Genomic DNA, 8,295 nt, shown 5'->3' on the forward strand with positions numbered 1-8,295 from the left:
GAATTGGTCAGCGTTGCCAGGAGGAGGAACGCTCTCACTGCTGCTGGCAGCGAACTGCTGCAGTGCTTGAGGAGCAGCACGTCAGGGCAGAGGAGCTGTGGGACAATTCCCTTGTGTTTCCTGTGAGACAGCGCTCCCAGGGACAGGGTGGCCTTGTTGGGGTGGCTGTGCAGGGCCCTGAGCCGGACTCGGTGATCCCTGTGGGGCCCTTCCAGCCCAGGACATTGCGTGTTTCCCTGGGCTCAGGGGATGCCAGGAACAGCTGTGGCTGTGTGAGCCCTCCCAGGAGCAGTCAGAGGCTGCCTTGGATCCCTGCTGCAGGTGTGCTCCTCGTCTGGGGGCTGAGGGAGGGCTCTCGTGTCTCAGATAAAAGCAGAGCTCCCCCTGTCAGGGCTGAGCTCTCGGAATGGTCCCACATGTGAACCTGCACTGCCCTGGAGCTGCTGTGCCCTCCCACTGGAGGGGTTCCACACCTGGGGGCAGAGCAGGGAAGGAGGCAGGGAGAAGCTTTCTCAGCAGAGGGCTTGGACAGGTAACAGAGGCTTCTCTGGGCAAGCTGTGCCACTCCACCCTCCCAGGGAAGGATTCCTTCCTTAGCATCCATTCTAAGTCTACCTTTATTCAGTGGGAAGCCATTCCCTGTGTCCTGTCCCTCCATGCCTTGTCCCCAGTCCCTCTCCAGCTCTCCTGGAGCCCCTTTAGGCCCTGCAAGGGGCTCTCAGCTCTCCCTGGAGCCTTCTCCTCTCCAGGTGAGCACCCCCAGCTCTCCCAGCCTGGCTCCAGAGCAGAGGGGCTCCAGCCCTGGGGCAGCTCCGGGGCCTCCTCTGGACTCTCCAGCAGCTCCAGGTCCTTGTGCTGCTGGCCCCGGGGCTGGGGCAGCTCTGCAGGTGGGGTCTCACCTGAGCACAGGGGCTCTCCATCCGTTCTCTGCCCAGTCAGCATTTCCTCTGCTGAAATCCCAGTACAGGCTCTTGGCAAGCAGGTAAATAGGAAGTTTTGCTCTAATTCCCACCTGTGAAATCCTGCTGCAGCCACCGAGGCACTGGGGCTGTAACAGAAGGGCAGCCTTGCCAGTGGTTCTTATCTTCAATGAGCTGTCATGTCACACTTGTGGAAGTGCTGGGAGGGCCCTTCAGGATGGGCAGCCCTTCACAGCAAGAATGTCAGGAAGGCTGAATGCCAAACCCTGGGGAGCTGTTAGAAAAGGAAATGAGATGTAACATGGTGTTGTGACCTCCAGTAGGCTGGGGCAGAAGGGCCACAAATGATCGGTTTTGTCCACAGATGTGAAACTTTTAATCAGATCAGCTCAGGCAGTGTCTGTATCCATCTGAGGCTGCAGCTCTGAGGCTTCAGGGAGTTGCAGCCTCTGGAGCTCTTTAGCCACTGTGTGCCTACAGAAATCCTACTTTGGAACAGGGTCCCTGTTCCAAGCCTGGAAAATGTCCTGCGTTAGCACCTCACAAAACACACAGAAGGTAAAACCAGGGAAACTGAATTTCCTGTACCACGTGTTGATCCAAGGGGGGCATCATCACTTTGTCACCTGTTTGGTAGGTGGGATTTAAGTGGGGTTGTGGATTCCCAGGGGAGCTGTGAGAAAGGGGGCCGTGGCAGGGTTATCTCCTCCCCAAAGAGAGCAGCAGGGGAAGGAGAGCCATGAGGAGGGTGAGGAACAATCCCTTCTTGCTCCCACAGGAGGGGATTAACCGGAATACCAAGTGCCAAAGGGACAGGGAACAGAATGTCCTGAGCATGGGGACCTGTTTGGAGCCAACACACACCAAAGCAGCCCTGAAATGTTGTGTATTCTCTGCCCAGGCAGAGCTGGAGTTGCTCTAGGCCCATATTTTTAGGACATTTTAGGTCCAAATATAGAGAATAAAAGTGCTGCAGCTCTCACCTGCTCTGGGGAGCAGGAAGGGGAGGAGGGCAGAGCTGGGAGCACAGAGCAGGAAAACACACAAGTTGTACAGAGAAGTTGGACACTGACTTCAGGGGTATTAATTCCTTAACGTAGTGGGAAAGGGAAGGCAAGGGAAGGAGGAAAGGAAAGGCTAGATTTTGCCTGGACATATTTGTTTTCTAACACACTGTTAGGATCCTGTGGCCGACAGTGAGCTGTGGTTAGCTACTCACAGGCATTTTTGATATTTCCCCATGATGAAATGACATGTTTGAATAGAGAGGAGAACAAATAATGAGATTCATCACTTGCCCCTTTCCTGTGTTTTAATTATAAACAAGCAGATGCAATTCATAACATTAAATAAGATTTCCCCTCATTTCCTTCCAAAAATGGTTTTGAGCAAGATAAGGCACTTAAATTTAATCCTTCCAAGAATGTACGAATACTGAATCCTTGGCTCAGACACAATCCCACCATGAATTTATATGGGAGCTTTAATGGGTTTGTAAATTAATCAATAACGTGGTTAAATTATATTTGCTCTGCTAATTATTTTCCATATCCTGCAAATTAGAACTTCAGCAGTCTCTGAGAGAAATCAGCCCTGCTGTTTGCACCACGCTTGTGTTTACCTGCTGGAGTATTACTGAAGTGCCTGTTTATTGGTTCTGCTGGGGCTGGGAGCTCTTCCTTTGCTGTTTGAGTGGCAGCCACGGGGCTGCAGGGCCATGCCATGGTGGTTCCATTATTCTGTGTTGGCTGTGTCAAATCCTGGGAGGGCTGGCCCTGGGTGTCCATCCCTACGTGTAGGGGCTGCCCGTGGCCACGGAGCCAGGGAGTGCTCTGGGCTGCACAGGACCTTAGGGATCATCTCGTTCCAGCCCCTGCCATGGGCTAGGACGCCTTCCACTGTCCCAGGCTGCTCCAAGCCCTGCCCAAGCTGGCCTTGGACACTGCCAGAGATGGGACATCCTGTGATCTTCCTACTTGATGTGTGCTGATTGACTCCTTAATTTACTTTCAGGCCTGTAATGGAGGAGTAATTTTGTTCCCTTGCTGTTTACTGTTGATGGGGATATCTGCTCTCTAACAGCCTGGCAGGAGCTGTTCTTACACGGGTGTTTGGTTAGAGCACAGTCCCCATTTATTTGGGAATGAGGAAAGGCGTGGGGACAGCAGCAGTCAGGAGGCTCTCCGGGAAGATGAACAGCCTGTGCTGGGCTGGAGGGAAGGAGCTGCTGTGCAATATCCCACAGCCCTTCCCAGACCCCCGAGGTGCAAAGGGAGCAGGGCATTTCCCTCTGGAGTGGAGTGACTGTAAGGAGTGCTCTGGGGGAAGCGTGGGGCTGGCAGCACGGCTCAGTGAACGGAGAAGCCTGCAGCAATCCTGCTGCCAGTCCTGCACAGGGATGTTCGTGCTACCCCAGCAGAGGCCTCTGGGATTGTCCTTGGCATTCTCTGGTGCTTGTGGAGCTGGTGCATCCTCCTCATCTCCTCTGCAGGGCCCAGAACAGTCAGATTTTTAACCACTTCCCCAAAATGTGCCGTGAGAGTATTGGCTTCCTGCTGTTTGCCACCCCTCATCTTCCATGGCTTCTCCTGCTCTGCAGGCAGCACCTACTCCTCTGCAAAGCCCTAGCCTTGCTCTGGCTGTTTTGTGCTTGCCAGGCTGATTTGGGAATGTGGCTGGAGCAGCCTGATCCTGTCTGTCCATCCTGCAGGATCCAAGAGTGTTTGCAGCTGGGCATTTTATTATTCCCAGCTGAAAACCTTGGAATCTGCATCTGACGGTGTCTGTGGCGTTGATAAGTGCCCAAAGCAGGTCCAGCTCAGAAGGGTTTTTCTGGTTCTTTACCCAGCAGGGATGGATGGCAGCATTTAAGGGGTCATTTCGTGGCCCAGGGCTCAGCCTGAGCCTTTCTGTGCCTGTGGCTGGTGCTGTGACAAGGCTGTAATGGCTGCTGGGGCTGAGGAGAGCAATGTCTCTGTGTGCTCATTTGACTGCTCAGTCTGAAAGGGAGCATGGAAAGGTGCCTGTAATTAAAGAAGCCTTTTATTAACTTGGCTTCAGATGAACTTAGATGAGACAGTGCAGTGCTCCACAGAAATTCATTACATGTATTCACTCATGAGCATTTGCATTGAAGACAGCCAGCTCAGATCTTGCAGTGGGAATTTTCTAGGCACCACAAAACAGGTGTGATGTGTCCAGCTTATCACTTGAGCAGTCGAATCAGCACTTACTAATTCTAGATGAAAATTGAAGAAAACAGTCATAAACAGGTTTTCCAGCACTAAGCCATATATTTTTTCTGTTGTCTTATGAAGTTTGTCACTTACAGCTGATTTCAGTGGAGTCATTCTGGTGTCTTTGGTAATAATTTCCTCTACCCTGAGGACCTCCACCTCCTATTTTATTATATTTTGATCCTATAAGGCATATTTCGTTTAATATGGAACTATTTGGTGAGTAAGCCAGAATTGCAGGTTTTGGAGTAATTTAGACATGACATTTGTGATTAACAAAGCAGAGGATGGAGATATTTACAATGCACATTTGATACATATTTATGTGTAGGTAATGGATTTAAATGATGATGGATTCAGTGTAATGCAACCATGCAGATGTAAGTGCTTAAGAAGTAATTAAGTACAGTTTTCTATAACATTAATTAGAGGCTCCTGAATGCTTCCACTATCAGTGGGCCCATCTAGGAATCACATTGGAACTGGGTGTGCCATTTGCACTGGTAACTTCATTTTCAAAGAGCGGAAAGATAAAACTGCTTTATTTGAGCATTTAACATCAATTTCAAAGAAAACCTGAGCTTTTTATGTCTGACATTAACACCTGATGACTACATATTGCCCCATTTCTCTCTTTTACCAGTTGATCACAAGAGGAGCCCAAACAAAGTCTCTGAGCTCAGACAACCCAGTGCTCGTGTGTGGGCTGAGAATCCATCCCTGATTCCGAGGGTAGAGCCAGGCTGGGTGGTGCTGGCACATCCGGGGTTTGAGTGGCACAAATGGGGATTGCTGGTGGTGTGATGGAGCATTTTAGGCTCTCAGGAGTCTGTGGCACTATCACATCTGAGTGTGGTGCAGGAACAAATATCTCAGGAGGAGCTGATCTGCAGGAGAGGTAACTCAGGGGTTGCCTCCTCCTGCTGAGCCAAACTGAAATCCCACATTGTGGATTCTGGTGGGGAAAAGCCCATTTAGAGGATTAGTGGATGTTTTGTCTCTGTGTGCAAGGAAGGCATTTGGCACTGAATGGGTGCATTTGTGCCTGCTAAGGGATGCAGAGTTTTTCCTCTTCCTTCCCCTGCTCAGATGCTCTGAACTGACTCGGGAGCTGCAGTTTGGGAGCGGGAGCAGGAGAAGGGAGCTGTAAGAGTTCAGCAAAAAACCCTGCAGTTGAATTTTAAACTGAAGTGCTGCTGTTGATGAGTTTTCTGAGGGTAACAGGCAAAGTTTGGCTTGAGGGGAGTGATGGAGGAGCTGGGACACATCCCTGTGCCCAAGGCTGGGTTATATCCAGCCAGATCCTGTCTCCAGGAACCCCGAGTGTCTGAGGGGATTCTTGGAGCTTATTTGGATGGCTGAACGTGTCCTTCTGTGAGACAGGTGAGGAGAGGCTGCTCAGGAACACGAGTAGAGCAGCAAAGCCTTTTAGGGAAGGGGGGTCCAGGAGGGCCCTGGAGGAAGAGCTTGGTCACACTCTGTGGTGGAGGAAAGAGGGTGGGAATAATCACTCCAGACTGCACTTTTCTCTGGCAAGGAAAGGCCTGGGCTGAGGCTGTCACTTGCTGTGGATGGGCCAGGGGTGACTAAAATGTTGTGTCAGGTTCCTGCGTGCTGCAGCTCTGCTCTCCTGGAGGAGGGCAGGGTGGACGCTGCCCTGGTGCTCTGTGCTTACAGGCACAACTGGCAGAGCCTTCAGCCTCCCTGGGCTGATTGAAAGAGCTGAATAAATATCGTGGGTCAATCTCGGGTGTAGTAGCCTGATGCTATTGTATGCTTTCATGTTTGGTGGTTGCAGGACAAGGTGACTTTGGAAACAAATGTGTCCAGCTGCCATCTTGCTGTGTATTTGAAATAAAAGCACAGACTTGTCAGGAAAATCCACCAGTGCCTGGGGTTTCTGTCCAAAAAGGAGACAGAGGAGCCCTGCAACTTTATTGGAGTCAAGGGAGAGAGGCCACCAGGGCACAGCCCGCGGGGTTTCTCTCTCCAGGTACCAGAGGGCGCAGCCTCCCTTTATCCCAAACTCCCGGCCGCACGGTGCCCTCTTCCCTTCCCCACTGCTGAGGTACCAGGAAGGTGCAGCCTTCCCGAGCTGCCTAGCCCACATTCCCCCTTGAACCTGGCCTTTTCCCCTACAGTTCAGGCTTGTGCAGACCCCTGTGTGTTTCAGGAGCCAGGCTCCCTGGGCTCTGCACCAAAGGCAGTGCAGACAGTCAGACCCATTGCAAAGATGTTCACACCCTCGGCTTCACCCCTCGAATTGTTTGTGAGGACATCAGCACACATCTTTCCTCTCAACCCCTCCTCTTCTCATTTCTCCATTTGTCTTCACAAGCCCTAGTTATTGTTGCCTTAGCCCTTTTTAACAAGCTGGAACAGTGGGAACAGCCCCTCCTGGCTGTTCCAGGGCTGCTCCCTGCAGCAGGGGCAGCAAGGGAACACAGACAATAAAGCAGGCACAGGTGGCTCATGTTAGCCCAGCAATCCCTTTCTTCCAGCTGGGAAGGCCAAATCTCCAGGCTTGGAGACCTCCACACCAGTGTGCTGGGTCCACGTGTGCCCAGCTGTCCTGGCTGCTGCCTCTGCTGTCTCTGCAGTCCTGGGTGGATGTTCTGGACAGCAAAGTCCAAAGGCAGCGCCTGTGCTAACTGGGCTTCCTGACCAAGTCAGCCCAAAGGATCTCAAGCAACCCCTGGATGTATTTAAAAAGCCTCCAATGATCTCAAACACCCTTGTAACCTCAAGTAACGCTGCTAAAGGCCTCAAATGGCCTCAAATAATCCCATGATCAATAAAAAATACTCCAATGACCTCAAGTAACCCCTGTGACCTCAAGTGACCCCAATGACCTCAAGTAACCCCGGTCAGGGCCTCAAATGACCTCAAGTGACCCCAATGACCTCAAGTAACCCCGGTCAGGGCCTCAAATGACCTCAAGTGACCCCAATGACCTCAAGTAACCCCTGAATCAGGGCCTCAAATGACCTCAAGTGACCCTGGATCAAACGAAAAATTCTCAAATGACCTCAAGTAACCCCTGTGACCCCAAGTGACCCCAATGACCCCAAGTAACCCCAGTCAGGGCCTCAAATGACCTCAAGTGACCCCAATGACCTCAAGTAACCCCGGTCAGGGCCTCAAGTGACCTCAAGTGACCCCAATGACCTCAAGTAACCCCGGTCAGGGCCTCAAACGACCTCAGGTAACCCCTGGATCAATTAGCACAGCCTCCAATGACCTCAGGTAACCCCCACAGGGACTCCAATTGGTGCTGTTTGTTTTTCCTTTTTCCTTTCCCTTTCCAACGTTCTCTGCATTCTCTGCACACACAGTTGTAGCTCTGCGCCCTGCTGTGCTATCGGCTCCTTTTCCCAGTAGTTTTCTGTGCCCTTTCCCCAGGCAGAGAGAGAAAACACGCTCCAGGGCCCCTGTGCTGCCTGGGTTCCTCCTGGCTGCCGGGGCTGAGAGCAGCTCTTTGGGTTTCATTTTCACGAACAAAGTGCAGTGAGAACCAAGGGCAGGCTCCAGAGAAGGGGCTCGACCTGGGGGGGAGGGAATTGAATCCCCTTTCATCCTCCTGATTGGTGCTTTTGGTCAATTAGGCTAATTGGCTGAACTTACACAAGCTGTCCTCACCCCGTGTTCCAGTTTGGTCAAATTTGGAAATACATCCTCTGAGAGAAGGCAGGCTACAACCACCCCTCCCCCACCAGGTTTGGGAAAAAATAAATTATCCTCGAAGGAAAGACAAAGAGATAAAAACTATTTATTTAATAAATACACAGGAAAAGGATAATGATCCTAAATGATAAACCCTCCCACTCTGCTGAGAGAAACCTAGGGGAAAATTCAGAGTCCTTCCATAGATCTCCCTCTCCTTCCTTGGAGCTGGGATGAGGTGGTGGGCCCACCTTCAGGGCCAAGGCCTCGGTGGAAATTCCTCCCGATGTATTCTGATGTTGAAACCGTCCAGCAGAGAGAAAAGGGCAAAAAGCGAAGTCCCAGGAGAACAAAAGTTCAACTCTCCGAAGGAAAAGGAGCTGAGGAAAAAAAACCTGCCGAAAGCTGGCTGGAAAGGAAAGCAAGCTGGGTGCTTCCCTGCCCTCTCGCTCTCCTGCCGCAGCTGAAAAAAAGTC

Source organism: Corvus moneduloides, chromosome 2 (assembly GCF_009650955.1).
Source record: "Corvus moneduloides isolate bCorMon1 chromosome 2, bCorMon1.pri, whole genome shotgun sequence".
Classification (NCBI taxonomy): Eukaryota; Metazoa; Chordata; class Aves; order Passeriformes; family Corvidae; genus Corvus; species Corvus moneduloides.